The 26,185-nt window shown below is 45.3% G+C and overlaps 1 long non-coding RNA gene across 1 annotated transcript in view; it reads right to left on the reverse strand.

Moving 5' to 3' along the window:
- Positions 1-664: 664 nt before the first annotated feature.
- Positions 665-26,185, reverse strand: part of LOC137356323 (uncharacterized) — a 32,069-nt gene continuing 6,548 nt past the window's right edge. Inside the window, exons 2-3 of the long non-coding RNA XR_010971029.1 lie at positions 15,443-15,522; positions 665-893 (exon numbers count right to left, since the gene is read on the reverse strand). This is a non-coding gene — a long non-coding RNA (uncharacterized lncRNA). The remainder of the gene's footprint in view (positions 894-15,442; positions 15,523-26,185) is intronic.

Genomic DNA, 26,185 nt, shown 5'->3' on the forward strand with positions numbered 1-26,185 from the left:
ATTTATACTCTATGCCCCGAATGATGAAGGCAAGCATGCGATATGTCTTCTTGACTACCTTATCCACCTGCGTTGCCACTTTCAGTGACCTGTGGACCTGTACGCCCAGCTCTCTCTGCCTGTCAATTCTCCTAAGGATTCTGCCACTTACTGGTTAATTCCCACCTGTATTAGATCTTCCAAAATGCATTACCTCACATTTGTCTGGATTAAACTCCAAATGCCACGATGGAATACGAGAAAGAACTTTATCTGCACTGAATGGTAATGACCTGGAACTCACTGACCACAAGGGTGGAAGAAGCTGAGGCAGTTAATGACGTCAAGAGGATATTGAGATGGCATCTGAAGGAAATAAACTTGCAGAGCTGCAAGGATCGTGTGGGGAAATGAGTGTGACTGGATTCATCTATGGAGAGCTGGCATGGAGTCGATGGGCCCAATGGCTTCCTTCTGTGCTGGAAATATCTGTACGTTTACTATTTGTTTGAGACTGTAACATGATTATTTTAAAGGCTTTTTCAATATATAGTAGCCATAAAAAGAACCCACAGGTCCATTTTATGTGAGAACTGCATGGATGATGAGAATTTTATCAATTGCTCTGACATTTTTAGATAGTTTAATTCAAGTTCCAGAATTAAAGCCTAACATTCAACAGGGCAATAAAGATGGTCATTGTGATGGCCAGGAATCAAAACTAACTCAACTGCTTGGAAAGCAGCTTTGCTCACCAATATAACAAGATTGTTTCTGGAAACAGGCCCCTCAGGCTTCATTTGTGGAGCAACTACACACAATAGCCTTCTGATTAATCAAATGTTTTGCAAGCATTTTAATCTGAAACTTTTAGTTGATGTCAATCAAAGCAAAATACTGTGGATGCTGGAAATCTGAAATAAAAACAGAATGTAATGTAAATACTCTGATGTAAGATCACAGACCTGAAACGTTAAAACAGTTCCTCTCTCCGCAGATATTGCTAGTCCTGATGGGTATATCCAGCACTTTGTTTTCATTACCACGTTTATGTTACCATTGAAGGATAGAATCATTGAATGGTTGCATCACAGAAAGAGGACATTCGGCCCATTCTGTCTGGGCCAGGTTTCTGCAGAGCAGCTCACCTAGTCCCACTCCCCGGCCTTTTCTCCATAGCTTGGTAATTTTGATTTACTCTTCATATCATTATCCAATTCTCTTTGGAAGGGCTCTATTGAATGTGTCTCCACCACACTCTGTTATTTCTCTCCAATTAAAATAGTTACAAATGAATGGTTCTCTCGTTGCACGACTCACTTTCGGCCAGAAGATGGCACCAGCCACAATCATTTGCTACTTCCGGATTTTGTATGCACGTCTCTATTGCGATGGGCCTGTTGCTGCCTGGGGAGCTTGCCAAGTCCACCATGTCGAAAGGGACAAAGGCAGTGAACAAGCACAACAGCTCCTTGTAGATCTCCACAATGTACAGAAATAAAGCACCAAGCACAACGGCTCTTTTAAGATCCACTGACAGCCTCTCTGAAATAATCGATTTGCTGAAGTGATTTCAATACCAACTGTTCAAATTTCAGCCCAGTTAACTTTGAGTTCTCAAACAAGCACGTTCACCAACCGGTTCAAACATTGTGTCACTTATTAATTCCCTGCCCTACAAACTAAATATGGTCCAATGATCGCCATTGTACCTGACTGTTTCTGGTACGGGAGTATTGATTTAGTCTGTATCTGTCAGTTTTTGGAGTATGATGTGGGGTTTGCACTGTACCTGTCATTCTGTGGTGTGTGAATGTTGGTTTTATTTTCTGGTATTTAAATATGTATTCTGTTCTGTACCTGTCAGTTTCTGGTATGTGTGTAGTTTTCACTTCGTGTTTGTCAGTTTCTGCTATGGGAGTATGGGATTTACTCGATATTTGTCTGCCGCTGAAATGTGAGTGTGCGTTTGAACCTTTAATTCCTTTGTGCCTTACAGTATTGATCTTTACCTATCAGTTTCTGCAGTGTGTGTGGGGTTTGCTTCATGCTTCTCTGTTTCTGGTATGTTTGTATAATTTTACTCTGCTCTCACAGGTGAGTGTTGTTTTCTTGTCTATTTTGCTGTATCATTCAGTTTCTGGTATGCAAATGTAAGTTTCACTCTATATCTCTCAATCCCTAACCTGTAATTTGTCTGTATCTGATTGTGAGTGCAGGTTTTTTTCTGCTCCTGTCTGTTACAGGTAATGCAGAGTTTATAGAAAGGGAGGAACTTAAAACAATCATCATCACTAGGAAAAAAATACTCTGCAAACCATTAGGATTGAAGGTAGACAAGTCCCCAGGGCATGACAGGCTTCATCCTAGGGTCTTAAAGGAAGTTGCAGCAAGATAGTAGATCCATTGGTTATAATATTTCAAAATTCCCTGGATGCAGGAAAGGTTCCAGTGGATTGGAAAAAGCAAATATAACGTCCTTCTTCAAAAAGGGAGGAAGGCAGAAAGTAGGAAACTATAGACCAGTTAGTTTCACATCAATCTATATTGGGAAATTGTTAGAATCCATTATTAAAATGTAATAACAGGTCATTTGGAAAGTCAAAACGCAATACATCTGAGTCAGCATGGTTTTATGAAGGGTAAATCGTGTTTTTACTAATTTGCTAGAGTTCTTCGAACATGTAACAAGCAAAGTGGATAATGGGGATCCTGTAGATGTAGTATATCTGGACTTTTCGAAGGCATTGGATAAGGTGCCGCACAAAAGGAAAGATCACATGTGGTTAGGGGTAATTTATGGGCTTGGATAGAGGATTGGCTAACCAACAGAAAACAGAGGTTCAGCATAAATGGGTCTTTTTCTGGTTGGCAAGATATAACTAGTGGAGTGTCACAGGGTTCGGTCCTTGGGACCCAACTATTTACAATCTATATTAATGACTTGGATGCAGGGACAGAAGGCACTATAGCCAAATTTGCTGATGACATGAAAACAGGTTGGATAGTAAGTTGCAATAAAGAAATAAGAAATTTACAAATGGATATGGATAGCTTAAGTGAATGGGCCAAAATGTGGCAGATGGAGTTTAACGTGGATAAGTGTGAGGTTATCCATTTTGGTCAGAAGAATAGAAAGTCAAATTATAATCAAAATGGATAGAAACGTCAGAGTGCTTTGGAACAGAGGCATGTTGGTGCTCTCGTGCGTGAATTGCAGAAAATTGGTATGCAGATGCAGCAGGTATTAAGGAACCCAAATGGAATTTTGGCATTCATTGCGAAAGGAAAAGAGTATAGAAGTAGGGAAGTGTTGCTGCAACTGTACAAGGTATTAGTGAGACAGCACTTGGAGTATTAAGTACAGTTTTGGTCCTCTTACTTGAGGAGGGATGTAGTTGCATTGGAGGCAGTTCAGAAGAGGTTCACTGGACTGATTCCAGAGATGAGGGGTTTGTCTTCTGAAGAGAGATTGAGCAGTTTAGGCCTTTGCTCTTTAGTGTTTAGAAGAATGAGGGGAAATCTAATTGAGGTATATAAGATGATTCAGGGGATTGACAAAGTAGACAGAGAGGATGTTTCCTCTTGTGAGACAATCTAGAACGAGAGGTCATAGTTTCAGAATAAGGGGTAGCAGATTTAAAACAGAGGTGAGGAGAAATTACTTCTCTCAGAGGGTCATGTGACTGTGGAATTCACTACCCCAGAGTGTGGTGGATGACGGGATGTTGAGTAAATTTAAGGAGAAGATGGTCAGATTTTCCATTAATATTGGGTTGAACGGTTATGGAGAACGGGCAGGAAAGTGGAGTTGAGGCCGAAATGAGATCAGCCATGATTGTATTGAATGGCGGAGCAGGTTTGAGGGGCTGAATTGTCTACTCCTGCTCTTAGTTCTTATGGTCTTTTATGTGAGAAACATCTTAGTCTGTATTTTGAAGCCTCAGATATATCTGCGTGTAGCTTGAACTTTGTCCTTGTCAGTTTCTGGTCTGTGAGTCTATCATTGTGGGTTCAATCATTACCCAGAGCTCAGTTTAACTGGTGAAATTTACAGGCTTCTTTTTTTTTCTCTATTTAACAAAGATCTTTGCCATTGTTTCTGATTTGGAACTCATTTATCAGTTTAAAGGCTGTGCTTTGGTTAACAAAGTTCTCATTGAAAGAAAACTGAAGCTCAGCTATATGGGAGCTGCACATGGATGATGAGAGTATTTTGTCAATTTTATTTTTGAAATTACATTGACAATTAAGGTATCAATGCAGCTGGATGGTATTAGAATTGATACCTGAACTGCAGGAAGGAACCGAGGTCAACTGCTTGGAAGGCAGCTTTGGTCAGCATTAAACCACCATCACTCAATGAGTTTGACACATGTAAATGTGTCCCTTATTCAGTAACATTTATTTTCTATTTTGTGATTATATCTGGTTCCAATTCATCATTTCAGGCTCCAGTACTCTGTGTGAGGTGGGATTAATGTGGTGGATGTCAGTTTCTGCTACTCCCTGTGAGTATGAATATACTTATGTACCAATCAGTCTCTCAAACTGAATATGTGTAAGGATAAATTCATTTTTCATCAGGAACTGCCACTGACAGTGAGCCTGAGATTCATTCAATATCTCTGTCTCTGGTATTGTATGTGAATGTGTTGTTTATTCTGTGACTCTCATTGTGCTTTTTATTCTCTACTGCTCTATGTCAATGAAATTTGCCCTGTGTCCATCAGTTTCATGTACTGTAATTGAGTATGGGATGCATTATATAGCTGTCATTCTCTGATCTGCCAGACAGACTTTTGATCTACAATGGAATAAAGCATTATGGGGGAAGCCAAGAAATTGAAGTGAAGACCACAATCAGATCAGCCATAATTTTAATGAATGAAAAGCAGGCAGGGGGGTCAAATGGCCTAGTCTTGCTCCTGTTTCTTATGTTATTTATTTCAGAACCTAAGAACATAAGAAATAGGAGTAAGAGCAGGCCATTTGGCCCCTCAAGCCTGCCCCGAATTTCAATAAGATCATGGCTGATCTGCCTCAGACCTCAACTCCTCTTTCATGCCAGCTCCTCATGGCCCTCAACTCCCCAACATTTCAAAGGTCCATCTACCTCCTCTTTAAATACTTTCAGTAATCTCACCTCCACAACTCTCTGGGGTAGGGAATTCCAGACACTCAATACACTCTGAGAGAAGAAATTCCTTTGCATCTCAGTTTTAAATGAGTGTCCCCTTATTCTGCAACTATGTCCCCCAGTTCGAGATTCCCCCATTAGTAGAAATATCTTCTCAGCATCTACCCTGTCAAGCCCCCTCAGAATCTTATACATTTCAATAAGGTCACCCCTCATTCCTCTATACTGTAATGAATAAAGGGCTAACGTGTGTAGCCGTTCTTGATAAGTCAACCCCTTCATCTCAGGTATGAGCCGAGTGAATATCTTTTGAACTGCTTCCAATGCTCGGATATCCTTTCTTAAATACGGGGATGAAAACTGTACACAGTACTCCATGTGCAGCCTCACCAACACCCTGTACAGTTGGAACAAGACTACCCTATTTTTAAACTCCAACCCCCTCGCAATAAAGGCCATAATTCCATTTGTCTTTTTAATTGCTTGCTGCACCTGAATACTAACTTTTGTGTTTCAAGGACAAGAACCCAGATCCCTCTGTGCTCCACTTTTTTGGAGTCTCTCTCCATTTAAATAATCATCTGCCTTTTGATTCTTCCTGTCAAAGTACATGACCTCACACTTTCCTACATTAAACTTCATCTGCCAAGCTTTTGCCCACTGACTCAACCCATCTATATCCTTTGCAGATTCCTTACGTCGTCATGACAACATGTCCTCCCACCTATTTTTGGATAGTCATCGAATGTGGATATATTACATCTGTCCCCTCCTCCAAGTCATCAATATCGATAGTAAATAATTGAGGGCCTAGGACTGATCCTTGTGGCACTCCACTAGTTAAATCTTTCCAACCTGAAAAAGACCCATTAATCCAAAATCTCTGCCTTCTGTGTGTCAACCAATCCTCAATCCATGCTAATACATTACCCCCAATACCACATGAGCTCCTGTCTTGTGGTGCTATAATCATTAATGTAGCTCTTTATCGAATGCTTTCCGGAAATTCAAATACACCACAGCACCCGGTACCAGTTTAGTTTAGTTCAGAGATACAGCACTGAAACAGGCCCTTCAGCCAATCGAGTCTGTGCCGACCATCAACCACCCATTTATACTAATCCCATATTCCTACCACATCTCTACCTGTCTCTATATTTCCCTACCACCTACCTATACTCGGGGCAATTTATAATGGCCAATTTACCTACCAACCTGCAAGTCTTTTGGCTTGTGGGAGGAAACCAGAGCACCCGGAGAAAACCCACGCAGACACACTGAGAACTTGCAAACTCCACACAGGCAGTACCCGGAATTGATCCCGGGTCGCTGGAGCTGTGAGGCTGCGGTGCTAACCACTGTGCCGCCAGAGTTTATCAACTCTGCTTGTTATACCATCAAAGAACTCTGGCAAATTTATCAAACATGATTTCCCTTTCACAAAACCATGTTGACTTGGTTTGATTGCATTAAGCTTTTCTAAATGTCCTGCTATTTCTTCCTTCACAATGGACTCCAGCATTTTCCCAATGACAGATGTTAGACTGACTGGCCTATCGTTTTCTGCTTTTTTGTCTCCCTCCCTTCGTGAAGAAGGGCATCACATTAACGGTTTTCCAATCTGCGAGGACCCTCCTGGAATCCACTGAGATCTGGAATATTTTGACCAATGTTTCCATTACATCTGCAGCCACTTGATTTAATCCCTTGGATGTCGGCCATCAGGTCCTGGTGACTTGTCTGTCTTTAGTCCCATTAGTTTGTCAGGTACTTTGTCCCTCGTGATCGAGACTGTTACAAGATCTTTCTTCCTATTAGGCCCTTGATTATCTGATATCTGTGGGAAGTTTATAGTGTCCTCCACTGTGAAGACAGATGCAAAATATTGGTTTAAATTATCTGCCATTTCCCTGTTCCCTGTCATCAATTCTACAGTCACATCCTCCAAAGTCCCACACTCTCTTTAGCTACTCTCTTTTTCTATACCCATAGAAGCTCTCGCTGTTTGTTTTTATATTTCTTGCCAATTTACTTTCATAATCAATTTTCTCCCTTTTTATTAGCTTTTTAGTCATCCGCTGCTGGTTCCTAAAAAAATTCTCAATCGTCCGGCCTACCACTAATCTTTGCCGCTTTGTATGCCTTAGTTTTTGATTGGATACTCTCCTTGACTGAATTTGTTAATCATGGGTGGTTCATCCTTCTCTTTTTGACTGGGATTAATTTTTGCTCACCATTATGAACTATCTGTTTAAATGCCTGCCACTGCTCATCCACTGACTTTCCCCTTACGCTATTTTCCCAGCCCGCTTTAAACAACTCTTTCTTCATACCACTGCAATTGCCTTTTTCAAGTTAAGGACACTGGTTTGAGACCCGAGTTGCTCGCCCTCAAACTGAATTTGAAATTCTACCATGTTGTGATCACTACACACCAGAGGATTCTTAACTACAATATCTCTTATTAATGCTACATCATTACACATTGCTAGATCTAAAATACCCTGTTCCCGGGTAGGTTCTGCAATGCATTACTCTAAGTATCAGTCCCTGATGCATGCTACAAATTTGTCTTCAATGTTACCTCTGCCAATCTGATTTGTCCAGTCAATATGCAGATTAAAATTACCCATAACAATTCTGCCACCCTTCTTACATGGCACCTTTATTTCCCGATTTATACTTTGTCCTACAGTGAGGCAACACGTAAGGGACCTATAGTCGAATCCCACCCGTGACTTCTTCCCCTTGCTATTCCTAATTTCCACCCAAACTGATTCTACATCATGATCTATTGCACCTATATCACCACTCACCACTGGACTGATACCTTCCTTTGACAACAAAGCTATCCAAACTGCTTCTTCTTTTTGTCTATTTTTCCAGAATGTTGAATATTGAGTTTCCAGTCTTGGTCACCCTGCAACTACGTCTCTGTAACAGCTATCAAGTCACATTCATTTATTTCTATTTGTGCCATCAACTCATCTACCTTTTTCCAAATGTTGGGTCCATTCAGTTCAAGAGCCTTAAGCTTTGACATTTTACTCATTTTTAGTCATTCTGGTTTTAATTTCTGCTGCACTCTTCTGCTAATATTTTCGGCACCTTCCTGTCACACTTTGATTACCATATGTCTCTTCACCAGCCTGCACCAGTGCTTTCTCATTCCTTTTTGATTTTATAAACTTCCCTTCAATTGAAACCTTCCCCCCACTGATTACTTTAAAGTCATTTCTACAACCCTAGTTATACGATTCAACAGGACACTGGTCCCAGCATGGTTCAAATGAAGCCCATCCCAATGGAACAGCTCTCTCCTTCCCCAGTACTGGTGCCACTGCTGCATGAATTGGAACCATTACTCACACACCAAACTTTGAGCCACACGTTTACCTCTCCAATCTTATTTACCCTATGCCAATTTGCACATGGCTCAGGTAGTAATCTGGAGAGTACTACCTTTGATGTTCTGTTGTTTAATTTAGCCCCGAGCTGTTCCTTGTACCTCAGCAGAACCTCTTTCAAGTCCTACTTATGGCATTGATATCTATGTGGACCACAACAACTGGATCCTTCCCATCCCACTCCAAGTTCCTCTCCAGTCCAGAAGAGATGTCCTTAATCTTGGCACCAGGTAGACAGCACAGCCTTCAGGACTCCCTGTCTTTGCTGCAGAGAACAGTATCTATTCCCCGAACTATACTATCCCCTATTACTAAACCTCCCACTTGAATGGCACTCTGAACCACGGTGCTGTTATTTCCATCCCTTTATCACAAGCACCCAAAATTTGTTCTTGTATACTTCACCCGACATTGTCATTATTGCTCGGTGGCCAGTACACAACTCCTACTAGTGACTTCTTTCCCCGACTATTCCTCATTGTCACCCAAACCGATTCTACATCCTGATCTCCTGAACCAAGGTCATCTCTAACTATTGTACCAATCCCATCCTTGATTAACAGTGCAACCCCTTCACCTTTATCTAGCTTCCTATTCTTCTTGAATGCTGTATACCCCTCAATATTCAGGACCCAACCATTGTTATCTTGTAACCATGTCTCTGTAATGGCTATTATATCATATTGATTTACTTCAATGTGCACTATCTGTTCCTCTACCTTGTTATGAATGCGATGTGCATTCACATACAGAGCCTTATATTTTTGTTATCTTTGTAACACCTCGTGTTGACTGTTGCTGTGTTCTTCGGTTTTTTTCTCTCTGTCCCTTCCACCATTCACTGGTCTTCATTTCCCATATTACTATTCTGCTCTCTTACCTTGACTCTACCCCTTGATTTGTTGCACCCACCCAAGCTTGATCCCTCTACCCCTTTGTTTCGTTCAAAGCCCTCTCTGCTTCCCTAGTTATGCAGTTTGCCAGAACACTGGTCCCAGCACGTTTACCTCTCAATTCCCTAGTCTACAATTTATCTCTGTCAGTTTCTGATTTTCAGTGTGAGTATATCTGTACCTGTTTTATGTGAGAACCGTCTTCTTCTGTATCTTTCAGATTTTGATGTGTCTGTGTGTCTGGCTTGTACTTTGTCCCCATCAGTTCAGAATATGAGAGTGTGGATTTGACTGTTAATATTACATTCTCGGGAATATGAGTGGGGGTTCACACTTCATCTTTGATTGTCTAGTAGGCCAATTTAAGGTTTAACCTGTGCCCTTAAATTTCTAATGTGTAGCTGTGGTTTTTATCCTGTCACTGTCACTATCTGTTATTCGAGTAAGGGGTACATTCTGGTTTTTGATTGTAGATTTTTCACCACATCTCGACATGGTCTCGGATGTGAATGTGATTTTTAATCTCTACATGCCAGTTTCTGACATATGGCTCTGAGGTTTAATTTGTACATGTCATTCTCTGGTATGTGACTGCCAATTTTATTCTGAACCTCTCAGTTTCCTTCACCTGCGTGCGAGTTTTAGTCGGTATCTGTCAGTATCTGGTATATGAATCTTCTTCCTTATGTGTATGTTTTGCTCTGTATTTGTCAGTGGCTGAAGTGCCAATTGTCAGGTTTTCTTTGTACCTGTCACTCTCTGTTATGCATCACAGACTTTCCCTCTCTAACTGTAAATTTCTTACAATTCACTGTGGATTTCTCTCTGTGTCTGTCAGTCTCTGGTAGTTAAGTGTGGTTTTTATATTTCATCTCCTAATTTCTGATCTGTGAATGGAGATTTTAATCTGTACCTTTTGGCTTCTAGTGTGCGAGTCTGTGTTTCAATCTGTATCTACCAGTTTCTCATATGTGAGGGTGGCATTTATTCTGTACCAGTTACTTTCTGAAATGTGTGAAGATTTCAATCTTTCCCTGTCAGTTTCTGGTATGTGAATGTGGGTTTATTCTGGATCTTTCAATCTTTGGAATTTGAGTACATTCTTTATCCTATACCTTTTTGCTTCTGTTAAGTGAATGAAGGATTAGATCTGTACCTGTCCATTGATAGTAAATGAATATCTGTTTTAGTCTGTACCTGGCAGTTTATGGCAAAGTAAGGTGGTTTATTTCTCTACCTGCCAGATTCTGATATGTGACTGTCGTTTTATTCTGTACCTGTTATTTTCTGTGATATGAATCTGGTTTTTGATCTGTATCTGTCAGTTACTGTTACTTGACTGAGTTTCACTTTGCACCAGTTGGTTTCTGGTATGTGAGTGTCAGTTTTAAGTTGTACCTGTAAAGTTAAGGTATGACAGTGTGGGCTTATTCTGTATCTTTCAAATACTAGTGTGTGATATGGGTTTTTTTTTTCCTCTGAATGTTTCGATTTCTGGTCTGTTATTTTGTGTTCTTATCTGCATCTTACAGTTCCTTATAGGTGTCTGTGTGCACATTTCCTTTCTCTGCAGCTATTAACGTCTGCTACGTGAGTATGTGTAATGTGTGAAGACCAAGGCAAAATATTGGTATAAATTATTTGCCATTTCCCTGTTCCCCATTATCAGTTCTCCAGTTGCATCCTCTGAGGTCCCCTCACTCACTTTAGCTGATCTTGTTCTTTTTATATACCCAGAGAAGCTCTCGCTGTTTGTTTATATATTTCTTGTCAATTTACTGTCAGAATCAATGTTCCCCCTCTTTATTAACTTTTTAGTCATCCGTTGCTGATTCCTAAAATATTCCCAATTCCCTGGCCCACCACTAGTTTTTGCCTCTTTGTATGCCTTAGTTTTTGATTGGATATTCTCCTTGGCAGCATTTATTAACCACAGATGGTTCATCCTTCTCTTTTTGACTGGGGTAAATTTTTGCTCAGCATTATGAAATATCTGTTTAAATATCTGCCACTGCTCATCCACTGACCTTCCCCTTAGTCCATTTTCCCAGCCTGCTTTAGACAACTCTTTCTTCATACCACAGCAATTGCCCTTGTTTAAGTTGAGGACACTGGTTTGAGGCCCGAGTTGCTCGCCCTCAAACTGAATTTGAAATTCTACCATGTTGTGCTCACTACCCCATAGAGGATCCTTCACTACAATATCTCTTGTTAATCCTATCACATTACACATTACTAGATCCAAAATAGCCTGTTCCCAGGTACATTCTGCAATGTATTGATCGAAGTAACAGTCCCTGATGCACTCGACAAATTCACCTTCCATATTACCTCTGCCAATCTGATTTGTCCAGTCAATATGCAGATTAAAATCATTCGTGACTATTGTAGCACCCTTCTTACACGGCTCCATTATTTCCGGATTTATACTTTGTCCGACAGTGAGACAGCTCTTCGGGGGCCTATGGATGACTCCCACCCGTGACTTCTTCCCTTTGCTATTCCTTATTTGCACCCAAACTGATTCCACATCATGATCTATTGCACCTATTTCACTACTCAACACCGCACTGATACCTTCCTTTATTAACAAAGCTACCCCACCTCCTTTTCCTTTTTGCCTATTTTTCCAGAGCATTGTATAACCTTGAATATTGAGTTTCCAGTCTTGGTCACCCTGCAAGTACATCTCTGTAATAGCTATCAAGTCACATTCATTGAGTTGTATTTGTGCTGCCAACTGATCTATCTTGTTACAAATGCTGTGTGCATTCAGATAAAGAGGCTTTGACTTTTTATCATTATTATTCATGCTGGTTCTAATTTCTGCTGAACTCTGCTGCTTATATTAGCTGCACCTTCCTGTCATACTTTGATTACCGTTTGCCTTTTCACTACTCTGCACCTCCGTTCTCTCGTTCCTTTTTGATTTTTTAAACTTCCCTTCAATTGAACGCCACCCCCCACCCCACACTAATAAATTTAAAGTCCTATCTACAACCCTAGTTATATGATTCGCCAGGACATTGGTCCCAGCATGGTCCAAATGAAGCCTGTCCCAGTGGAACAGCTCTCTCCTTTCCCAGTACTGGTGCCAGTGCCCCAGGAATTGGAACCCGTTTCTCCCACACCAATCTTTGAGCCATACGTTTACCTCTATAATCTGATTTACCCTACACCAATTTGCACATTGCTCTGGTAGCATTCTGGAGAGTATTACCTTTCTGGTTCTGCTTTTTAATTTAGCCCCGAGCTGCTCATAGGCCCTCAGCAGAAGCGGATTCCTTGTCCTACCGATGTGGGCCAAGACAGCTGGATCCTTCCCCTCCCACTCCAAGTTACTCTCCAGTCAAGAAGAGATGTCGTTAATCTTGGCACCAGGTCGGCAACACAGCCTTTGGGACTCCCTGTTATTGATGCCAGAGAATGGAATCTATTCCCCTAAATCTGCAATCCCCTATTACTAATCTCCCCATTGAATATCGCTCTGACCACGGTGCTGTGGTCAGTTTGCTCATCCTCCCTGCAGCCTGTGCCCTCGTCCACACAGGGAGCAAGAAGCTCATACCTATTGGATAAGGGCTAATGATATGTATATGAATGTGGGCCACATTCTGGACTTTCAGTCTCTGGTCCTGTGTGTGAATGTAGGGTTTATTCTGAAGTTACTAATACTGTGTTTTTATACTGTGATTCATTCTCAATCTCTGAGACTCTGGTTCTATTTAAGTGCAGGATTCATTCTGCATCTATGTGTCTACGTGCTGTATGTGAGTGTGGGATCTTGCTGTATTCAGAAACATAGAAAATAGGGACAGGAGTAGGTCATTTGACCCTGTGGGCCTGCTCCACCATTCAAATAGGGATCATGGCTGTTGGTCTAATTCAGTGCCCTGTTCCCACATTCTCCCCACATCAGTTGATCCCTTTGGCATTAAGAAATATATCTATTTCCTTCTTGAATATATCTAATAACTTGGCCTCCACTGCCTTTTGCGGTAGAGAATTCCATAGGTTCACCACCCTCTGAGTGAAGAAATTTCTCCTCAACTCAGTTCTAAATGGCATACCCCGTATCCTGAGACTGTGACCCCTGGCTCTGGACTCCCCAGCCATCGAGAACATCCTCCCTGCATCCAGCATGATTAGTCCTGTTAGAATTTTATAGGTTTCTATGAGATCCCCTCTCATTCTTCTGAACTCAAGTGAATATCGGCCTACTCGACCCAATCTCTCCTCATATGTCAATCCTACCATCCCAGGAAACAAGGTGAGAACAACCTTCCTCAGACAAAGAGACCAAAACTGCACACAATACTCCAGATGAGTCTCACCAAGGCCCTGTATAACTGCAGTAAAACATCCTTGCACCTGTACTCAAATCCTCTTGCAATGAAGGCCAACATACCATTCACCTTCCAAACTGCTTGCTGCACCCGAATGCTTACTTTCACCCAGGTCTCGTTGCACCTCCCCCTTTCCCAATGTATCACCATTCAGATAATAATCTGCTTTTCTGATTTTAAAACCGAAGTGTATAACCTCACTTTTATCCAATTTATATTTCATCTGCCACGCATTTGCCTACTCACCTACCTTGTCCAAATCACATTGGGGGCCTCTTTGCATCCTCCTCACAGCTCACAATCCCACCCAAACCCCACCCCCAGCTCTGTCATCTGCAAACCTGGAAATGTTACATTTATTTCCCTCACCCAAGTCATTCAGATATATTGTGAATAGTTGGGGCCCAAACACAGATCCCTGCAGTACCCCACTGGTCCCTGCCTGCCACCCAGAAATAGACCCATTTATTCCTACTCTCTGTTTCCTTTCTGTCAACTAATTCCCAATCCCTGCCAGTAGTCTGCTGGTTACATCCTCAAAAAAATCCAGTGGATTTGTTAAGCATGACTTCCCTTTCGTAAAACCCATGCTGACTTTGCCCAAACCCGTTTATGTTTTCTAGGTGTTCTGCTATCACATCGTTTATAATCGACTCTAGGTGTTCTGCTATCACATCCTTTAAAATCGACTCTAGGTGTTCTGCTATCACATCCTTTAAAATCGACTCTAGGTGTTCTGCTATCACATCCTTTAAAATCGACTCTAGGTGTTGTGCTATCACATCCTTTAAAATCGACTCTAGGTGTTCTGCTATCACATCGTTTATAATCGACTCCAGGTGTTCTGCTCTCACATCCTTTATAATAGACTCCAGCAGTTTCCCCACTACCAATGTCAGGCTCACTGGTCTGCAGTTCCCTGTGTTTTCTCCCCTCCTTGTTTTAAATAGTGGGGTTACTTTTCCACCCTCCAATCTGTATGAACTGCTCCAGAGTCTACAGAATTTTGGAATATTCGGTACTTCATATGTATCTCAGGCATTATGATGGCAACTCTTCGTTTAACACCTTAATGTATCAATTTGTGTTTATTTGTGTTTAATTTAAAATATGGATTAACAATATTTCAGTGCTGTAGGTTTTATTCAATTCTTGTTTGTGAGTTGCAGCTTGGTATGCAATTTGTAGCTCTGCAAAAGCAATTGTGAATGACGATCTTTCAATTTTAGAACATGACCTGATATTTAATGTCAAATTGCATCTGTTTGTAGAAAATGAACTAATCCTGTATGTTGTTGTCTGACCCGTAGTGACATGTTTGAACTGGTGTGTAATTTGTAGATCAGTTTCTATTGTGGGGTACGTTATTCTGTTATTCTGTAGCTTTCGATCAGGTACATTTTGTCTGTTCTGTTTAAGATTTGGTATTTGAATTGTAGCCAAGGTGACACAGTGTATTGAAATCAGATAATGTGTGTGTTTTTGGACTGTAATTGATATCCAACCAGTCAGTTGGAGTGAAAAAGAAACGACTACTATCTCTAATGCTCTGTTTGACTATTGAATTGATAATATGTCTCTTGGAATCAGTGTGGGTCTGACTACTTATTTTGTTTGTTACACTGAAAATGATGACCTGACCGTGTCACTGTGCTTTGTGAATGATACTGTACCTACTGTGTATTGGAACGAGCTGGATGCAAGTTTCCTTCTGTCGAGGAGTCATGCCTTTCATTCTGGTTCCTTCAAGTGTTTGCCTGCAGGAAAAGAAAGGTAACTCTTATACTTGAATAACAGCTGAGTGAGAAGACAGAAAAGTGATCAATGTAATCTTTTCAATAATAATCATTCTGAACAATCACAAAAGGAAAGTTAACAACACAAGTAGTGTCAGTGTCTGAGTCCACTGCAGTACTGCAGAACTCTGCTTCTACTTGCCAGGTATTTGGAGCGGTTTTATAACAATTTTGTGACATTCACAAACAACCCAAGCCCCGCACTGCTCCATGAATTGGAATACCCGATCGAGTAGCAACATTTGCGTAAGCCAGATTTCTATTTCCATGTCCCATTGTTCAACGGACAACAAGTAAGCACTGTTTAAAAAAGTGTCTTTAATCTTCTCACCTGGTCCCTTCAAATCTGCCGCATCTTTATTGTTCAGACATTTTCTTCTGCTGTTCAATATCCAATAACAATAAATAGTGAGATACTGGATCTGAACCAGGACCATTCATTACTGAAGAAGGGTCACTGACCTGAAACGTTAACTCTGCTTCTCTCTCCAAAGATGCAAATAGACCTGCTGAGTATTTACAACATTTCTTGTTTTTATTTCAGATTTCCAGCATCCGCAGTATTTTGCTTTTTATTATAACATTCATTACTGTTTGGAGAGAGAAATCAGCAATGATTTTCAATAGTGAGTTCATCATATTCTGTCTCTCTCTCCCTGTCCAGACACTGCCTGAGAAAGACCTCTCCCTTCCCCCCCAGCTCACTCCATGTTCCAGGACCAGTTCCTGCTCCACAATGAACATTACAAACTGTCCCCCACTCCCGCTGAATGTACCCGGTAATCAATGCTAATCTATCAGCACATCGGCAGACACGGGCCCAAGTCTGTTGTACTGCTGTGAGCAGATACTGTTTGTTCACTTACCCCAGGCTTGTAATGTCTCCATTTGCAGCTGATTTAAACAATCACAGTGAATGGTGCTCAGAGACAGAGCTGGGGGATGGGGTGTGCATGCGCTCTTCTCCGCGTTATGACGTCATATTCGACAGGCCTATATCGCGTGTGAGCAGATCTCTGCAGCGAGAGCAGGAACAGGCGAGAGGAGCCGGGAGATAAAAGGAGCCGAAGCCAGAGACCAGAAGCAGCAGCGAGAGCCGCTCGGTTCTGTTCTGTGGACCTGCTTGACCAGCAAAAGGTGAAGTGTGATGTCACAGGAGAGCTGCTCAGTGATTGGTGGGTATTTCTTTCTTCCATTTGAGCAGTGGGAGTGGTGAGAGTGCGAGCCAGGGGGCACCCGGGAAGGTAAGTTTCACTAGAAAGTACTTACCTCGTGATTGGGCGGACACAGACACTGCTGGGTAAGTGAACTTATATATTCAGGCAGTGGCTAAACCTGAAACACTACATGTGTAGTGTCTCCCACCCATCCTCCTCCTCTAACCAAAAAAAAAGGACTCTTGTGTGGAGGGTTCGGTCAGGTAAGTTTTTTCCTTTATTTTTTTAAATCTCTTTTGTCAATTTCGAGCAGAGGGGATGGAAGCTCGGGCAGTTGCATGCTCCTCTTACAGGATGTGGGAGGGTAGGGTCACCACTTGTTTAAGATAGGCAGGCATCAAGATCGGCGCAGGCTTGGAGGGCCGAATGGCCTGTTCCTGTGCTGTACTGTTCTTTGTTCTTTGAGGCAGTTCAGAGGAGGTTCACTAGACTGATTCCAGATATGAAAGGTTTGTCTTATGAAGAGAGATTGAGCAGTTTAGGCCTTTGCTCTCTAGTGTTTAGAAGAATGAGGGGAGATCTAATTGAGGGATATATAAGATGATTATGGGGATTGACAAAGTAGACAGAGAGGATGTTTCCTCATGTGAGGCAATCTAGAACGAGAGGCCATTGTTTCAGAATAAGGGGGAGCAGATTTAAAACAGAGATGAGGAGACATTACTTCTCTCAAAGGGTTGTGAGACTCTGGAATTCACTACCCCACATTGTGCTGGATGACGGGACGTTGAGTAAAGTGAAGGAGGAGATGGTCAGATTTTCAATTAATAATGGGTTGAAGGGTTATGGAGAACGGGAAGGAAAGTGGAGTTGAGGACGAAATGAGATCAGCCATGGTTGTATTGAATGGCGGGGCAGGTTTGAGGGGCTGAATTCTTCCTCCATTTCTCACCATCTCTTGCTCTCTCACTCTCTCCCTCTCACCTATTTTCTCTCAGTCTCTCCATCTCTGTCCAATTGAGGAGATTCTCCCTCCATTTCTCACCATCTGTTGCTCTCTCACTCTCACCTATTTTCTCTCAGTCTCTTATGAAACCTAGTCAATACAGTTCTTATTAGAACATTACAGCGCAGTACAGGCCCTTCGGCCCTCCATCTCTCTATCACTCTCTCTCCATTTCTGTCCAATTGAGGAAATTCTTCCACCATTTCTCTCCATCTCTTGCTCTCTCACTCTCACCTATTTTCTCTCAGTCTCTCCATCTCTCTATGATTCTTTCAAGCTCAGTTCTTCCTCTCTCTCTCCCCATCACTCTCTCTTGTCTATTTCCCTCTCTATTACTTGCTCTCCAACTGTCTTGCTCTGTCTGACCATGTTGGGTCCCTTTAAGAGTTTGGGACAGTTCTGGTGGTGCAGGGTCCCTTTAAGAGTCTGGTGCTGACCCCCCTCCCCTTCCCCAGGGGGGTGGGGTTCCAAGATGCCCAAACCGCGGCTGCGCGGAGGCTGGGGGCAGCTTTTGAGCCCCTGACCTCCAGACACGTGTGGCGCGGCAGTCAATGAGACCTCAATAACGCCATGGTGGGAGGGAGGTGTCATCAGCCGCCATGTTTGCGTGACGTCAAAAGCCGGCCGCTTTTTCCCGCAAACAGCAGCTGAAAGGAAAAGAAGAAGCGGCTTCAGCTGTCGATCTCAATGGAGGAAAGTTGAACGTCTGAGCCGGGGGAGAATATAAAAAAGCGGCGGTTAACGCTCTTGTGGAGATGCGCATGTGCGGAGCATCTTCCCAGAGTGCAGCGCAGCCTGTACCGCAGAAAGAGGCCGTTCCCAGTCGCGCGGCATTGTGGGAGCCGCAGGACGCCATTGCCCCCTCATTAACTCAGTCAAAATTAACTCATTCCCTCTCAGCTCTCTATCCCTCCTTTTCATATTGCAGGCTGAAATGGGCTTTGTTGGCATTCATTACACCATCCCGGGTGTGATCAGATACTCTGTCCCTTCGTAAACGATTTCCCGTCCATCCAACAGATTGTGCTTGTTATTGGCTTTTCTCCTACTGAAATGGTTGCTGAATTTGTTGGTCTTTTTTCCCTGGCTTCAAAGCTAACCATCTCTCCCTCTATCTCTCTCCAAGTGTCAGAGATTGCGGGAGGGAGAGAGAGAGGAAGACGGAGAAAGACACAGAGAACAACCCCAGCTTCTCCAATCAATCCACGTAACTGAAGTCCCTCATCCCTTGAACCTTGCTCGTGAATCTTTTCTGTATTCTCTCAAGCCCCCACATCCTTCCTAAAGTATGGTGTCCAGAATTGGACACAATACTAGATGAGGATGAAGCAGTGTTTTATAAAGCTTCATCATAACCTCCTTGCTTTTACACTCTCAGCCTCTATTTGCAAAGCCTGGATCCTAAATGCCTTTTAACCACTTTCTCAACTAGCCCTGCCACCTTCAATTTGTGCACAGACATCCCCAGGTCTCTCTGTTCCTGCACCCACTTCCTTCTCTTCTTCGGTTCTCATAACACAGAGGGACAGGAGGACAGGGAGCTCGAGAAATAAGGAGGGGGAGAGAGAGCAAACAAACAGGAAACACGTATGGGAACACCACCACCTGCAAGTTTCCCTTCCAGTCTCTCACCATCCTGACTTGGAACTACATCACTTCACTGTCACTAGGTCAAAATCCTGGACCTCACTTCCTAACAGCACTGTGGGTCTACCTACCCCACATGGACTGCAGCGGTTCAAGAAGGTTCAACGGCAATTCGTGATGGGCAATAAAATGCTGGCACAGCCAGTAATGCACACATCAAACAAATTAATAAAAATAATAACAATTTGGCACCAAGTCACTAAAGGAGGGACAGAGAGAGAGACAGAGAGAGAAGGAGACAGATGGAATGACGGAGGGAAGGACAGACGGAGGGATAGACTGAGAGACAGTGATAGAAAGACAGAGAGACAGTGATAGAAGGACAGAGAGACAGTGATAGAAGGACAGAGAGGGAGTGTCAGGGAGGGAAAGACAGATGGAGAAAGAGAGACAGAGAGAGAGAGGCAGAGACGGAAGGAGAGAGAGGGAGTGACAGAAAGGGAAAGACAGATGGAGGGAAAGAGACAGAGGCAGAGATAGAACGAGAGAGGGAAAGACAGATGGATAGACAGAGAGAGAGAGGCAGAGATGGAAGGAGAGAGAGGGAGTGTCAGGGAGGGAAAGACAGATGGAGAGACAGAGCTAGAAGGAGAGAGAGGGAGAGACAGAGAGGGAAAGACAGATGGAGAGACAGAGAGAGAGAGGCAGAGATGGAAGGAGAGAGATGGAGTGACAGGGAGGGAAGGACAGATGGAGGGATAGAGGGATAGAGAGAGAGACAGAGACAGAAGGAGAGGGAGGGAGTGACAGAGAGGGAAAGACAAATGGAGGGACAGGGAGAGAGACAGAGAGAGAGGCAGAGACAATGATCGAAGGAGAAAGACCAATGGAGGGACAGAGAGAGACAGACAGAGAGAGAGAGGCAGAGACAGAGAGAGAAGGAGAGAGATGGAGTGACAGAGAGGGAAGGACAGATGGAGGGATAGAGAGAGAGAGAGACAGAGAGAGTGGCAGAGACAGAGATCGAAGGAGAGAGAGGAAGTGTCAGGAAGGGAAAGACAGATGGAGGGACAGAGTGAGAGACAGAGAGAGAAAGAGAGAGACAGAGAGAGAAGGAGAGAGACGGTGTGACCGGGAGAGAAGGACAGACGGAGAGGGGGAGAGACAGAGTGAGAAGGAGAGAGATGGAGAGACAGGGCGGGAATGACAGATGGAGGGGTAGAGAGAGTGCGACAGAGACAGAAAGAAAGAGAGCGTGTGATGGGGGGAGGGTGGGGGGAGACTGATGGAGAGACAGACAGAGAAAGACAGAGAGAGGAGAGAGTGGGAGAGACAGAGAGGGAATGACAGATGGCGGGACAGAGAGAGAGACAGAGATAGAAGGAGAGTGAGGGAGTGTCAGGGAGGGAATGACAGATGGAGGGACAGAGAGAGAGAGAGACAGAGAGAGAGACAGAGATAGAAGGAGAGTGAGGGAATGTCAGGGAGGGAAAGGCAGAAGAAGGGACAGAGAGAGAGACAGAGAGAGAAGGAGAGAGACGGTGTGACAGGGAGAGAAGGACAGATGGAGAGACAGGGAGGGAAAGACAGATGGAGGGACAGAGAGAGAGAGAGACACAGAGATAGAAGGAGAGTGAGGGAGTGTCAGGGAGGGAAAGGCAGAAGATGGGACAGAGAGAGAAGGAGAGAGACGGTGTGACAGAGAGAGAAGGACAGATGGAGAGACAGGGAGGGAAAGACAGATGGAGGGATAGAGGGATAGAGAGAGAGACAGAGATAGAAGGACTGAGAGCGTGTGTCAGGGAGGGAAAGACAGATGGAGAGACAGAGACAGAAGGAGAGAGGCAGAGACAGAGAGGGAAAGACAGATGGAGGGACAGAGAGTGCGACAGAGACAGAAAGAGAGAGAGAGTGTGACGGGGTGGGGGGGGGGGCGCATGTGGGGGAGAGACTGATGGAGAGACAGAGAGAGAAGGAGAGAGTGGGAGAGACAGAGACAGAAGGAGATAGGCAGAGACAGAGAGGGAAAGACAGATGGAGGGACAGAGAGAGCGACAGAGATAGAAAGAGACAGGGAGTGACAGGGAGGGAAAGACAGATGGAGGGACAGAGAGAGAGATAGAGAGAGACAGAGATAGAAGGAGAGAGAGGGAGTGTCAGGGAGGGAAAGATAGATGGAGGGACAGAGAGAGCGACAGAGATAGAAAGAGACAGGGAGTGACAGGGAGGGAAAGACAGATGGAGGGACAGAGAGAGAGATAGAGAGAGACAGAGATAGAAGGAGAGAGAGGGAGTGTCAGGGAGGGAAAGATAGATGGAGGGACAGAGAGAGATGGAGAGAGTGGGAGAGACAGAGAGGGAAAGACAGATGGAGAGACAGAGAGAGACACAGAGATAGGAGACAGAGGGAGAGACAGAGAGGGAAAGACAGATGGAGAGACAGAGAGAGAGGGAAAGACAGATGGAAGGACAGAGTGAGAGAGAGTGACAGAGAGAGGGAGTGACAGAGAGAGGGAGTGACAGAGAGAGGGAGTGACAGGGAGGGAGGGAGTGACAGGGAGGGAGGGAGTGACAGGGAGGGAGGGAGTGACAGGGAGGGAGGGAGTGACAGGGAGGGAGGGAGTGACAGGGAGGGAGGGAGTGACAGGGAGGGAGGGAGTGACAGGGAGGGAGGGAGTGACAGGGAGGGAGGGAGTGACAGGGAGGGAGGGAGTGACAGGGAGGGAGGGAGTGACAGGGAGGGAGGGAGTGACAGGGAGTGACAGGGAGGGAGGGAGTGACAGGGAGGGAGGAACAGGGAGGGAGTGAGGGACAGGGAGGGAGTGAGGGACAGGGAGGGAGTGAGGGACAGAGATAGAAGGAGAGAGAGGGAATGACAGAGGGAAGGACAGGGAGAGAGGCAGGGAGAGAGGCAGGGAGAGAGATAGAAGGAGAAAGACGGAGAGACAGAGAGGGAAAGGCAGATGGAGGGACAGAGAGAGAGGCAGAGAGAGAGATAGAAGGAGAGAGAGGGAGTGTCAGGAAGGGAAAGACAGATGGAGGGACAGAGAGAGAAGGAGAGAGATGGAGTGACTCGGAGGGAAGGACAGATGGAGGGACAGAGAGCGAGAGAGAGGCTGAGATGTAAGGAGAGAGAGGGTTTGACAGGGAGGGAAAAACAGATGGAGGGACAGAGAGAAAGAGAGAGACAGAGATAGAAGGAGAGAGAGGGAGAGACAGAGAGGGAAAGACAGATGGAGAGATAGCGAGAGAGAGAAGCAGAGATGGAAGGAGAGAGAGGGAGTGTCAGGAAGGGAAAGACAGATGGAGGGCCAGAGAGAAGTAGAGAGACGGAGAGAAGGAGAAAGGTAGTGATAGAGAGGGAAAGAGAAATGGAGGAACTGAAAGAGAGACAGAGACAGAAGGACAGAGAGGGAGAGACAGATGGAGGGACAGAGACAGAAGGACAGAGAGGGAGAGACAGCGAGGGAAAGACAGATGGAGAGAGAGAGAGAGGCAGAGATGGAACGAGAGAGTGACAGGGAGGGAAAGACAGATGGAGGGACAGAGACAGAGATAAAAGGAGAGAGATGGAGTGACAGGGAGGGAAGGACAGATGGAGGGATAGAGAGAGACAGAGATAGAAGGAGAGAGAGGGAGTGACAGAGAGACAGAGGGAGAGGCAGAGACAGAGAGAGAAGGAGAGAGTGGGAGAGAAACAAAGGCCAAGGAAGTTGGAGAGACAGACAGAGAGAGAAGCAGAGATGGAAGGAGAGAGAGGGAGTGACAAGGTGGGAAAGACAGATGGAAAGACAGAGAGAGAGATTCAGAGAAAGGAGAGAGAGGGAAAGACAGATGGAGGGACAGAGACAGAAGGACAGAGAGGGAGAGACAGAGAGGGAAAGACAGATGGAGAGACAGGGAGAGAGAGGCGGGGGAGGGAGTGACAGGGAGGGAAAGACAGATGGAGGGACAGAGAGAGAGACAGAGACAGAAGGACAGAGAGGGAGTGACAGGGAGGCAAAGACAGATGGAGAGACAGAGATAAAAGGAGAGAGATGGAGTGACAGGGAGGAAAGGACAGATGGAGGGATAGAAGAAGAGAGAGAGAGACAGAAATAGAAGGAGAGAGAGGGAGAGGCAGAGAGGGAAAGACAGAGAGAGGAGAGAGTGGAAGAGACAGAGAGAGAAGGAGAGAGTGGAAGAGACAGAGAGAGAGAGAGACAGAGATAGAAGGAGAGAGAGGGAGTGACAGGGAGGGAGTGAGGAACAGAGAGACAGACAGAGATAGAAGGACAGAGAGGGAGTGACAGAGAGGGAGTGACAGAGAGGGAGTGACAGAGAGGGAGTGACAGAGAGGGAGTGACAGAGAGGGAGTGACAGAGAGGGAGTGACAGAGAGGGAGGGACAGAGAGGGAGGGACAGAGAGGGAGGGACAGAGAGGGAGGGACAGAGAGGGAGGGACAGAGAGGGAAGGACAGAGAGGGAAGGACAGAGAGGGAAGGACAGAGAGGGAAGGACAGAGAGAGAGGCAGGGAGAGAGGCAGGGAGAGAGGCAGGGAGAGAGGCAGGGAGAGAGGCAGAGAGAGAGGCAGAGAGAGAGATAGAAGGAGAGATAGAAGGAGAGAGGGGGAGAGACAGAGAGGGAAAGGCAGATGGAGGGACAGAGAGAGAGGCAGAGACAGAGATAGATGGAGAAAGACGGAGAGACAGACAGGGAAAGGCAGATGGAGGGACAGAGAGAGAGGCAGAGAGAGAGGCAGAGACAGAGATTGAAGGAGAGAGAGGGAGTGTCAGGAAGGGAAAGACAGATGGAGGGACAGAGAGAGAAGGAGAGAGATGGAGTGACTCGGAGGGAAGGACAGATGGAGGGACAGAGAGCGAGAGAGAGGCTGAGATGTAAGGAGAGAGAGGGTTTGACAGGGAGGGAAAAACAGATGGAGGGACAGAGAGAAAGAGAGAGACAGAGATAGAAGGAGAGAGAGGGAGAGACAGAGAGGGAAAGACAGATGGAGAGATAGCGAGAGAGAGAAGCAGAGATGGAAGGAGAGAGAGGGAGTGTCAGGAAGGGAAAGACAGATGGAGGGCCAGAGAGAAGTAGAGAGACGGAGAGAAGGAGAAAGGTAGTGATAGAGAGGGAAAGAGAAATGGAGGAACTGAAAGAGAGACAGAGACAGAAGGACAGAGAGGGAGAGACAGATGGAGGGACAGAGACAGAAGGACAGAGAGGGAGAGACAGCGAGGGAAAGACAGATGGAGAGAGAGAGAGAGGCAGAGATGGAACGAGAGAGTGACAGGGAGGGAAAGACAGATGGAGGGACAGAGACAGAGACAGAGATAAAAGGAGAGAGATGGAGTGACAGGGAGGGAAGGACAGATGGAGGGATAGAGAGAGACAGAGATAGAAGGAGAGAGAGGGAGTGACAGAGAGACAGAGGGAGAGGCAGAGACAGAGAGAGAAGGAGAGAGTGGGAGAGAAACAAAGGCCAAGGAAGTTGGAGAGACAGACAGAGAGAGAAGCAGAGATGGAAGGAGAGAGAGGGAGTGACAAGGTGGGAAAGACAGATGGAAAGACAGAGAGAGAGATTCAGAGAAAGGAGAGAGAGGGAAAGACAGATGGAGGGACAGAGACAGAAGGACAGAGAGGGAGAGACAGAGAGGGAAAGACAGATGGAGAGACAGGGAGAGAGAGGCGGGGGAGGGAGTGACAGGGAGGGAAAGACAGATGGAGGGACAGAGAGAGAGACAGAGACAGAAGGACAGAGAGGGAGTGACAGGGAGGCAAAGACAGATGGAGAGACAGAGATAAAAGGAGAGAGATGGAGTGACAGGGAGGAAAGGACAGATGGAGGGATAGAAGAAGAGAGAGAGAGACAGAAATAGAAGGAGAGAGAGGGAGAGGCAGAGAGGGAAAGACAGAGAGAGGAGAGAGTGGAAGAGACAGAGAGAGAAGGAGAGAGTGGAAGAGACAGAGAGAGAGAGAGACAGAGATAGAAGGAGAGAGAGGGAGTGACAGGGAGGGAGTGACAGGGAGGGAGTGACAGGGAGGGAGTGACAGGGAGGGAGTGAGGGACAGGGAGGGAGTGAGGGACAGAGATAGAAGGAGAGAGAGGGAGGGAAAGACAGATGGAGGAACAGAGAGACAGACAGAGATAGAAGGACAGAGATAGAAGGACAGAGAGGGAGTGACAGAGAGGGAGTGACAGAGAGGGAGTGACAGAGAGGGAAGGACAGAGAGGGAAGGACAGAGAGGGAAGGACAGAGAGGGAAGGACAGAGAGGGAAGGACAGAGAGGGAAGGACAGAGAGGGAGTGACAGAGAGGGAGTGACAGAGAGGGAAGGACAGAGAGGGAAGGACAGAGAGGGAAGGACAGAGAGGGAAGGACAGAGAGGGAAGGACAGAGAGGGAAGGACAGAGAGGGAAGGACAGAGAGGGAAGGACAGAGAGGGAAGGACAGAGAGGGAAGGACAGAGAGGGAAGGACAGAGAGGGAAGGACAGAGAGGGAAGGACAGAGAGGGAAGGACAGAGAGGGAAGGACAGAGAGGGAAGGACAGAGAGGGAAGGACAGAGAGGGAAGGACAGAGAGGGAAGGACAGAGAGGGAAGGACAGAGAGGGAAGGACAGAGAGGGAAGGACAGAGAGGGAAGGACAGAGAGGGAAGGACAGAGAGGGAAGGACAGAGAGGGAAGGACAGAGAGGGAAGGACAGAGAGGGAAGGACAGAGAGGGAAGGACAGAGAGGGAAGGACAGAGAGGGAAGGACAGAGAGGGAAGGACAGAGAGGGAAGGACAGAGAGGGAAGGACAGAGAGGGAAGGACAGAGAGGGAAGGACAGAGAGGGAAGGACAGAGAGGGAAGGACAGAGAGGGAAGGACAGAGAGGGAAGGACAGAGA

Source organism: Heterodontus francisci, chromosome 45 (assembly GCF_036365525.1).
Source record: "Heterodontus francisci isolate sHetFra1 chromosome 45, sHetFra1.hap1, whole genome shotgun sequence".
Lineage (NCBI taxonomy): Eukaryota > Metazoa > Chordata > Chondrichthyes > Heterodontiformes > Heterodontidae > Heterodontus > Heterodontus francisci.